Source organism: Primulina eburnea, chromosome 3 (assembly GCF_022965805.1).
Source record: "Primulina eburnea isolate SZY01 chromosome 3, ASM2296580v1, whole genome shotgun sequence".
Classification (NCBI taxonomy): domain Eukaryota; kingdom Viridiplantae; phylum Streptophyta; class Magnoliopsida; order Lamiales; family Gesneriaceae; genus Primulina; species Primulina eburnea.
In genome coordinates, this window is record NC_133103.1 from 49,868,490 (window position 1) to 49,877,538 (window position 9,049).

At 29.6% G+C, this 9,049-nt stretch overlaps 1 pseudogene; it reads right to left on the reverse strand.

Moving 5' to 3' along the window:
* Positions 1 to 1,349: 1,349 nt before the first annotated feature.
* Positions 1,350 to 6,011, reverse strand: LOC140827806 (germacrene A synthase-like; annotated as a pseudogene).
* Positions 6,012 to 9,049: the final 3,038 nt, after the last annotated feature.

Below are 9,049 nucleotides of genomic sequence, written 5' to 3' on the forward strand. Positions count from 1 at the left end.
AAGCAATTGAAATTTCCGAACATCCATAAACATATCTTGTGTACTTAACTGTTTAACTATCGTTTTCAAACTTATTTTATCAGTTCGAGCAGTTATCAGTTCAGTTCTCACCATAACTAAACTGATACATGCAAGAACTGATCCCCCTCATTTCAGTTATTCAGTTCACACAAGGAAAAAATCATTGATATTAACCAGCTTTCTAAGAATGTAAACACCGATGAATTAATTCGAGTCTGATTTTAAACCAAGAGGCAAATACTCGAAATAACCATTCGTCAACTATAAATATGCAGACTCAAGATTGAAAAATCACTTAGTTGAACCATGACTAGAAACTTACATATTTCAAGTTTGCATTCATTCAAGATTTCTGAGCACACTTAGTACACGTACATAAGAACATACCAGATCTTGAAGGATCACTTTGTGTCACCCTACCAACTCAAACCGTTCAGGCTAATGTTGCTTTGTGTTTTGTTGTCTAGTAAACTGAGGACTCTTCAACATCCAAAACTTATAAAGTAATCAATAAGAATTTCGGCAACAAGAAGTTGTAAAACCAAAGACTTTTATTGGATTCTTTTTTTAGTGGAAGAAAGGGTAAGACGTAAGAGTGTTTATATCTAAACACCCACAAATTTTTGTCTTATTTCCTTTACGTACTTTACATTCTTGCCTATTCTTTATCCATCTATTTCTTGTTAATTGTCGTCGGCGTTGAACATATAATTTATCACCATTCAACCCGAATTGTTTTCGCACTTGTTTATTTTCAGTAGTCCAGTGAAGCTACTCATTCAATGTTGTTCGATTTCCTATTAGATTCTCAAAACATCTTCGTCCTCATATAAATATGCATGTCAACAATTAAATTCTTTAGATGATTGATAATAGAGAAAATGTAAATTTCATTTTGTATGTTTGTCTATTCTCAATTTTCTTCTTCTATGTTTTAAAATTTAGTCTTAGTCTCAAATGTATAAAATTTTTGACAATTTTAATCATTTTTCATCAAAAATGTTGATTTGTACATTATACATGTGAGAGTCACATCTCTGCCACATCGAAAAACAAGAGCATAATTAGACTAAAAGTAAATGTGGTGGACTATGATTAAAATTTGATATATATATATAGAGGCTAAAAACCATAAAAATACAAATACACACTAAAATTTTCAAAATATAAATGTGTATAGTTTCAAAGTTGACGCGACAACTTAAAAATATATAACATACATGGGAGAAATTGATCACTCATTGTTTTACATTTATTAAAAGATAACATTCTTGATCAAACATATATATTTTACAGAAACAAACATCCCCACAAAAAACTTTAAAAAATAACACAAATAGATAACATTCTTGATCAAACATATATATTACAGAAACAAACATCCCCACAAAAAACTTTAAAAAATAACACAAATAAAAGGATTTTTTTCTTGCAACACTTCATGAGTCGCATCATGATTTAAAATGTCTGAATCTTAAAGGGTTCAACAAACATGGCAACAATGAGGGGTTTTAAAACCTTTTCCGGTTCAGTATATCCATCTTCATTGTTCTTGTATGTTACATCTGCCGTCCTTGCCAAGTTGAGGATTATCAAAAGGACGGCTTTCGAACATGGAAATGGTTTCTTGAAATTCTCATTAATATCCTTCCATGCATCTACAACCATTTCTTCAATCTTATGTATTGCCTCTTCCAATGCCACACCATTTTCCTTAATGTAGCAGTCGATGCCGGTGGAATTTTGGCCTCTTCTTTTCTCAATCTACAATAATATGATAATTAAAATAAGTGGTTATGCTCTAAACAGAGTGATGACTATAACACACAGACAGTACATTGGTTTATGAGGGAAAATCTTCTAAAGTATGTATTTTTGATACAATTTAAATAACAACTTATATTAATCATTTTCACGAATGAAGATATATTTGAAGTAATCAATTCTTACGGATTAGAAAGAATAACGGGAATCATGGTCATTTGTACCTTGTATGAAGCAATATCATCGAGTAATCTACCAATTTCTTGGCATGCTCTAAGCATCCTTGGCATCATATTTAGCCATTCGAATTCCATCCTAGTGGCCAAATCCATTCCCATTAATGATCCATTCGCAAGAAAGTGGAGAGTGCCAGTTGTTAGAGCATTGCTAAGGTACTCGGAAAATGGTGGCGAATAACCTTCAATAAACCACTTGGCCTCGACATTGTAGCTCCTCACTTGTTCTTTCAAATAAATATCATAGTATCAAAATCTATGTTAATTATATGTTGATTAGATAAGAAGAAATGATTTATTTAGTCATTTGAAATGAAAAAGTCATACTGCATTTATGGTATAATCTACAACATAAGATCTTTCTTCTGTGGCTAATTCTTCCTTAAATTCTCCGAAGAGTTTCAAGACGGCGGTATAAAGTGGTTTCATATATTCTGGTAGTAGATCAACCTCTTTAAAATCCCACCTGAAACAACCAAAAATCAAAATGACAATAAAAGCATGTGGAATAGTTGTTATAAATTTCAATCTTCAAACTCTTTTAGCCAACCAATGAGAAGTGGTTAAATGACTCAAAACTATAGACAATATGACCACATGAAGCAGATAAATTCATGTTTACTAGAGCTATTAGTGCTTTCTTTTACCTTCGAATTGCCATAGTAAAGGCCTCTAGTTCTTCAATTGTACCATAAGCATCAAATGTATCATCGATTAAAGATAACATTTTGATTATTTTCGCCAGCATGACTCGACCGCGAGAATACCTAGGCAAATGATATGTTCCCACAGTCCAGAAATAGCACTCAACAAGTCTATCTCTAGCATAAGGAAGTTTAGACATAAGGTTCAGCTCTCTCCACCACCTGTAAAATAACAAGAAGAAGTAAACGAAATGTATGCCGACTAAAATGCTAGTCTAGTTGAGCTCTAGAACACAATCACCAAAATGTTTAATATGTTATAAGATGACGAAAACTATAGATTATATGTAACTATAAAAATTTACCCTTCAAAAGTGAGATGACTCTCTTTACTTTCCTCAATACTTTATGGACGACAAAGTAACATTACCTTGAGAGTTCACAGAGTTCTTGTTTGTGCAGCATTTGCACTGCATTATAGTCTAATTTGGCAAACTGGAGAAGCGATTCATTTCTAGAATATTCATCATCTTCACAGACAGAGATGTAATGGTATGACTCAAATCTTTGATACCCAAAATGTAACGGTTGCATGAGGGCATGTTCGACTTGTTTCTTGAGGGGTGGTTTGAGGTTTGGGGCCATAGACATGAGACAATCAGTTGTGAAAACAAGTGCATCTTCGAGTATATCTTCATTGTGCTTTCTCAAATGTGCTGCTTCATACAAGCTCAACAAGCCCTTGACATCAGTTTTAAGCGACTCATCGAATTTTCCAGCGCTGTCTCTGAATTTGTTAAAAATTCCTGATCGAAACATAAATTACAATAAATAGTTGTCGTATCTTTTAAAGATAATTGTCCCATATCCTCCTCATGCTCGAGTTTGCATGATATAATCAAGACGGGACAATAAAAATACAACCCATTAGTATGCGTATTTTAATTTGCTTGTTTATCCTCTAAATCATTTAATTTCAGGCTAACTATAATAACTTGGTTCCCTTTTTCCTTTTCAAATAGTTTTCTGCTGGTGTGCGACGTGACATCATATATTGACATAGAGTTGTACATTACCAACGAGTCCGATATCACATTAGATGTCCAAGAAAAATGGCTAAAATTAAAAACTTTAATCTTATTGGACGAAGACCAAACTAAATTTTCCAATGCTTTAGATAAAAAAAAATTTATTAACGAATTTTGTATTTTTACCTAATAAAGATTAAATATTGTGGCACATTCCGTCGCATCCATGCTATAAAGAAAGTAAACAATTTCTCGTAAAAATGGGAAACATTTTCTATGTAAATTTTATAAGAGAGAAATTATTTTATTTTTATATTATACAGGAATGTAAACACATGAGGGAGGTAATGACACATACCAGAAGTTAAGTGAAGTCCATGTTGCCTGAATAATCTAAAATGAAGTGAAACTGTGTTTAAGTCATAGGCTTCATCTTCGTAATTTGTACTCAGACCAAAATATTGCTCCAATTTTTGTTCAACTTCGTCTTCAAAGTGATAAGAAATGCCTAGGCGTTCGAGTTTATCGATCAAATTCATGGTGTCCACCACTTTACTCTCTGGATTTGTCAAATTAATCTTCACCTCATCTTTCAACAAATCGATTTCCTTGGAATATTTTTCTGCTATCTGCATAAATTTAATCAATTAAACCTTAGTTGCATATATATATATATATATATATATATATATATATATATATATATATATATATATATTATATATATATATATATATATATATATATATATATATATATATTCATCAACTAGATTATATGTTCTAAAGGTTGCAACAGATAAGTTTGTACAAGAACCCTTTAATTTGATATGATAATATTAAATCAAGGAGCCTAAATTTCATACATAGAGAGCCATGCGACACGTTATTTATTGAATTTGGATATTTAATATGCCAACCAGAAATTTTGCGGTATCTTGTCGGTTTATAATTTTATTATCTATTCCTGCATTGAAAAACTATATTATTTTGTTGTAACTGATAACTTTTGGATTAATAGGGTAATAAAATTTTGATAGAAAATGTTTCTTTTGTACGATCAAACACTTGAGTCATTGTAAAATAAAAAAATATACCTAATGCTAATGGAAATACTTCAATATTTTAAATATCATAGCAGCTCAAGCGTCATGTTTCTAATTCTCTTCCGGAAGGGACAATTATTGAGCAGTAAGCTCAAGTATCACGATTCGATTTCTCTCAAATAGAGGTAATTATTGAACCTCAATGTTCCCCTCCCAAATTTAACTTATTTACATTCAATGAGAATCAAACATGTGGACTCTAGATTTTGATACTAATTGTAGAACTGAGCGTTTGGCGTTTTACGAAAAATTATAGTTAATGGTTATTGTGCAACTCCAATATTTTAAACAGTGTAATAACTCAAACGTTATGTTACTGTTTCTCTTCTGACATGAATAATCAGGGACGGAGCCACCCCAAAGGCTGGGGTGGGCTCCAGCCCAGGCTAAAATTTTGGCCGAAAGTAGTAATATGTATTGGGTTTTTTTCTTGTATTAAATTTTACCCTTCTTAGTAAAATTTTGAGCTCACTTTAGCTCATTTATTTCAGCCTATTTCATAGCCGTCTCACAAAGGCTTCTCTCTGCACAAAAAATCTTCATCTCCAACAAATGGATACGGAGGGGAGTGAGTTTGACATGAGAGATATTGGCGGTTCGTCTTCCGCAAAAACTGAGGTAATTGAACTTTTATTTGTGTAAATATTTCCTAGGCATTATTATTCATTTAGTATGAATTGGTTTACTTAGCGGTGCGTGCAAAAGAAAATTGTTTGGTCGTAGTTTGAATGGATTTTCTGAAAATTGTTTGGTTGTAGTATGAACTGGTTCATTTAGAATGGCTTTTATGAGAATCTTATGCGTTAATTTGGAGCAAAGTGTTTCAAGTAGTAATATTTACTAATTATGCGTGAAAGAGCTAGGTCTGTCTTTTTAGCATTGTTTGAGATATTTTTTTTCTTTTATTTTTCTTTCCTGGTTTCACATGGATCCATCTGTTTTAAATTTTTCTGATAATTAAGATTCAAATGTACAAGCCACGATGCATTGAAATTTTAGTATTGTAAAATGTTAAGATTCATACTGCGCAGTGAAAAATTATTACAACTTAAGAATAACAATACAATATATGCATGTATTTGTCAGTTATAAAAACATATGAAATAGAACCGAATTACCTCATTATCGCATGTAAACTTCAAGAACTGATCCCCCCATAGGCTTGGGCAAAGTTGTTTATCGGGCGAACCATAACTTTTGAAATTTGAGCCATTTTTTCAGTGTGTATTATATAGGTAATAGAAAGAAATATTTAACAAATGAAGGATGCAGATGTGCTTATATTTATAGCATAATAATCAAGTCAACAAAAATTAATATTATATTATATCTTGAAAAAAATATATATAATATTATATACAGAAAATATAGGGGTTTTTTTAAAAAATATTATAAATCAATAAAACTATTGTAAAAATATTGCATATTGTGAGGCTTTGTGAAAATAGTACAATCCGGGATTTACTGTCCCGGATTCATCTTTTTTTTTTTTATTTTTATTAAAAAAAAGGAAAAAAAAAGTGGGGGCACGATTTTTTAAAAAAAATAAAAGGGAGATTGGCGACGGTTTATGCAAACCCGTCGCGATTTGCAACGGTTTAAACAAACACCGTCGCTATTGGCGACAGTTTAGTCAAATACCGTCGCTAAAGCAAATCCGGGAAACCCTGTCACGAATTCTGAGAATCCGTGTCACTCCGTGTAGTAGGATTGCGGGTATTCTTTCCAACATCCTCGAAAATAATTGTTCCTCATATTCATTCTCACAACTTATTTCTTTCATTCGATTTATATGTGCAAAATCCATATTTTCTAATTCGATCATATATTAATATTATTTGCTGATTTTATCGTTAATTTCATTTGTAAAGATACAATGATGTAATGTTTAATTTCGTTGATAATATTATATTTACATATTAAGAAGTAATTTCTTTGTGTAATTTTATTTATAATATTTTTCATTTATTTAAGATATTAGTATCGTCCGTTGATATTATTAAAAGTTCCGTATAATTACGTTTAAAAGGTAATTTAATTAATTTTTTTAATACTTTGTTTGTATTATTTATATTATATTAATATAATTATAATTTTGTTCACTAACATTATATGATTAAGTATAATTTAGTTAAATAGTATATTATTTAGTTAAATAGTATATTTTTAATATTAATCGCGATATTAAAAAATAGTTTCAAAATCATATAATGTTAGTGAACAAAATTATAATTACATTAATATAATATAAATAATACATACAAAATATTAAAAAAATTAATTAAATTACCTTTTAAGACGTAATTATAAGAAACTTGTAATAATATCAACGGACGATGTTAATATTTGAAATAAATGACAAGTATTATAAATAAAATTAGACAAAGAAATTACTTCTTAATATGTAACTATAATATTATCAACAATATTTTACATTACACCATCGTATCTCTTCAAATGAAATTGACGATAAAATCAACAAATAATATTAATATATGATCGAAGTAGAAAATATGGATTTTGCACAGATAAATCGAATGAAAGAAATTTGCGAGAATGAATATGAGAAACAATTTCTTTGAGGAAATTGAAAAGAAGCCTTAGCGACGGTATTTGCTTAAACCGTCGCCATTGGCGACGGTTTTGTTTAAACCGTTGCAAATAGCGACGGGTTTGTCGCCGATCTCCCTTTTATTTTTTTTAAAACATCGTGCCCCCACTTTTTTTTCCTTTTTTTTAAAAAAATAAAAATAAAAAAGATGAATCCGGGACAGTAAATCCTAGATTGTACTATTTTTATAAATCCTCACAATCTGCAATATTTTTACAACAATTTTATTAATTTATAATATTTTTAAAAAAACCCCGGAAATATAGGCGACATCACCTTCCATTCCAAGTAGTTTCAATCGTGGCTCATTTTTCCACCATACAAGTATATATTTATCCCGAATCCCCACTTTAGACACCCATTTCTTTACAGTTATTCTTTTTATTATTTTAATATTTAATTGATTAGACTACAATTCCAAATGCGATTTTTTTTAACAATATTACGTTTTAACATGAGAAAATCTTAAGATGACACGTATTAATTCTAATAATATTTTTGTGAAATACTCTATACTTGGAACTCGATGTTTATTGAATATTAGAGATTTTTTTGCACGCTTTTTGTGTGTGTGTGTATATATATATATGATATTTTTGTTTTACATTTTTATGTTATTTATAATTTAATATTTTTTATAATAAATTTTTTAAATAAAATGATATAATCATTAAAAATTCCAAAGTTTGAATAAAGATTAAAGAAAATATTTTAATAGTTTAAAATTTTTTTAACAGTATATATGATAGTGATAAACGAAAAACACAAATTACTAAAATAGTTTTTATAATATTTTTTGTTAAAAGAAAATAAAGTAATTTATAATTTTAGAAGGATATTGTTAGTATTTTAAAAAATTCATCTTGACACTAAAATTAATTATTCTAGGTGTCCTAAAACTATATAAGATAATATATATAGTATAGATAAGAAATGAAATATCTCTATCTCTATCTCTATATGTATCTGTATCTCTATCCTATATTAAATGTTAGCGTAAAAGAGACGAAAAACTTGGTATGTAAGCACTTGTTAGCGTGTTCAAATCTGGCGCCTAATACATTTGAGTAGGTATGTTATGAGACAGTCTTATGAAATCTTTATCTGTGAGACGGGTCAACTCTAACGATATTCACAATAAAAAGTAATATTTTTTCATGGATGACCCAAATAAGATATATGTCTCACAAAATACGATTCGTGAAACCGTTTCACCCAAATTTTTGTCAACAAATTTTATTGATTTCGTTTCTCTCTCCTTTTTTATTCATTATTTTGAATTTGTAGTTTAGTCATTCACTCGTTATCACAATTATGGTATGAATTTCGTGTAAATATAATCAAATCATATTGTAATTAATAATAGTTTCAAAATGATTATACTGAGTCGCTATTTTTTTTTATAAATTATGATATCACTTGTACATGAATATAAATTAAATTAATTAAAAAAAGTATATAAGTGTAAACAGACGATAATAATTATTATGAGCGTGTTTAGATTTACCAAAATATGAATAGAAGATCTTCCTTTCCCACGATGAGTCCACGAGCTCGAATGTACATGGCCGACCAGTCAAAGAATGGAAACAAAATTGATAATTGTGCCAGCTGTTACCCATTTATTTTAAATAATGGAT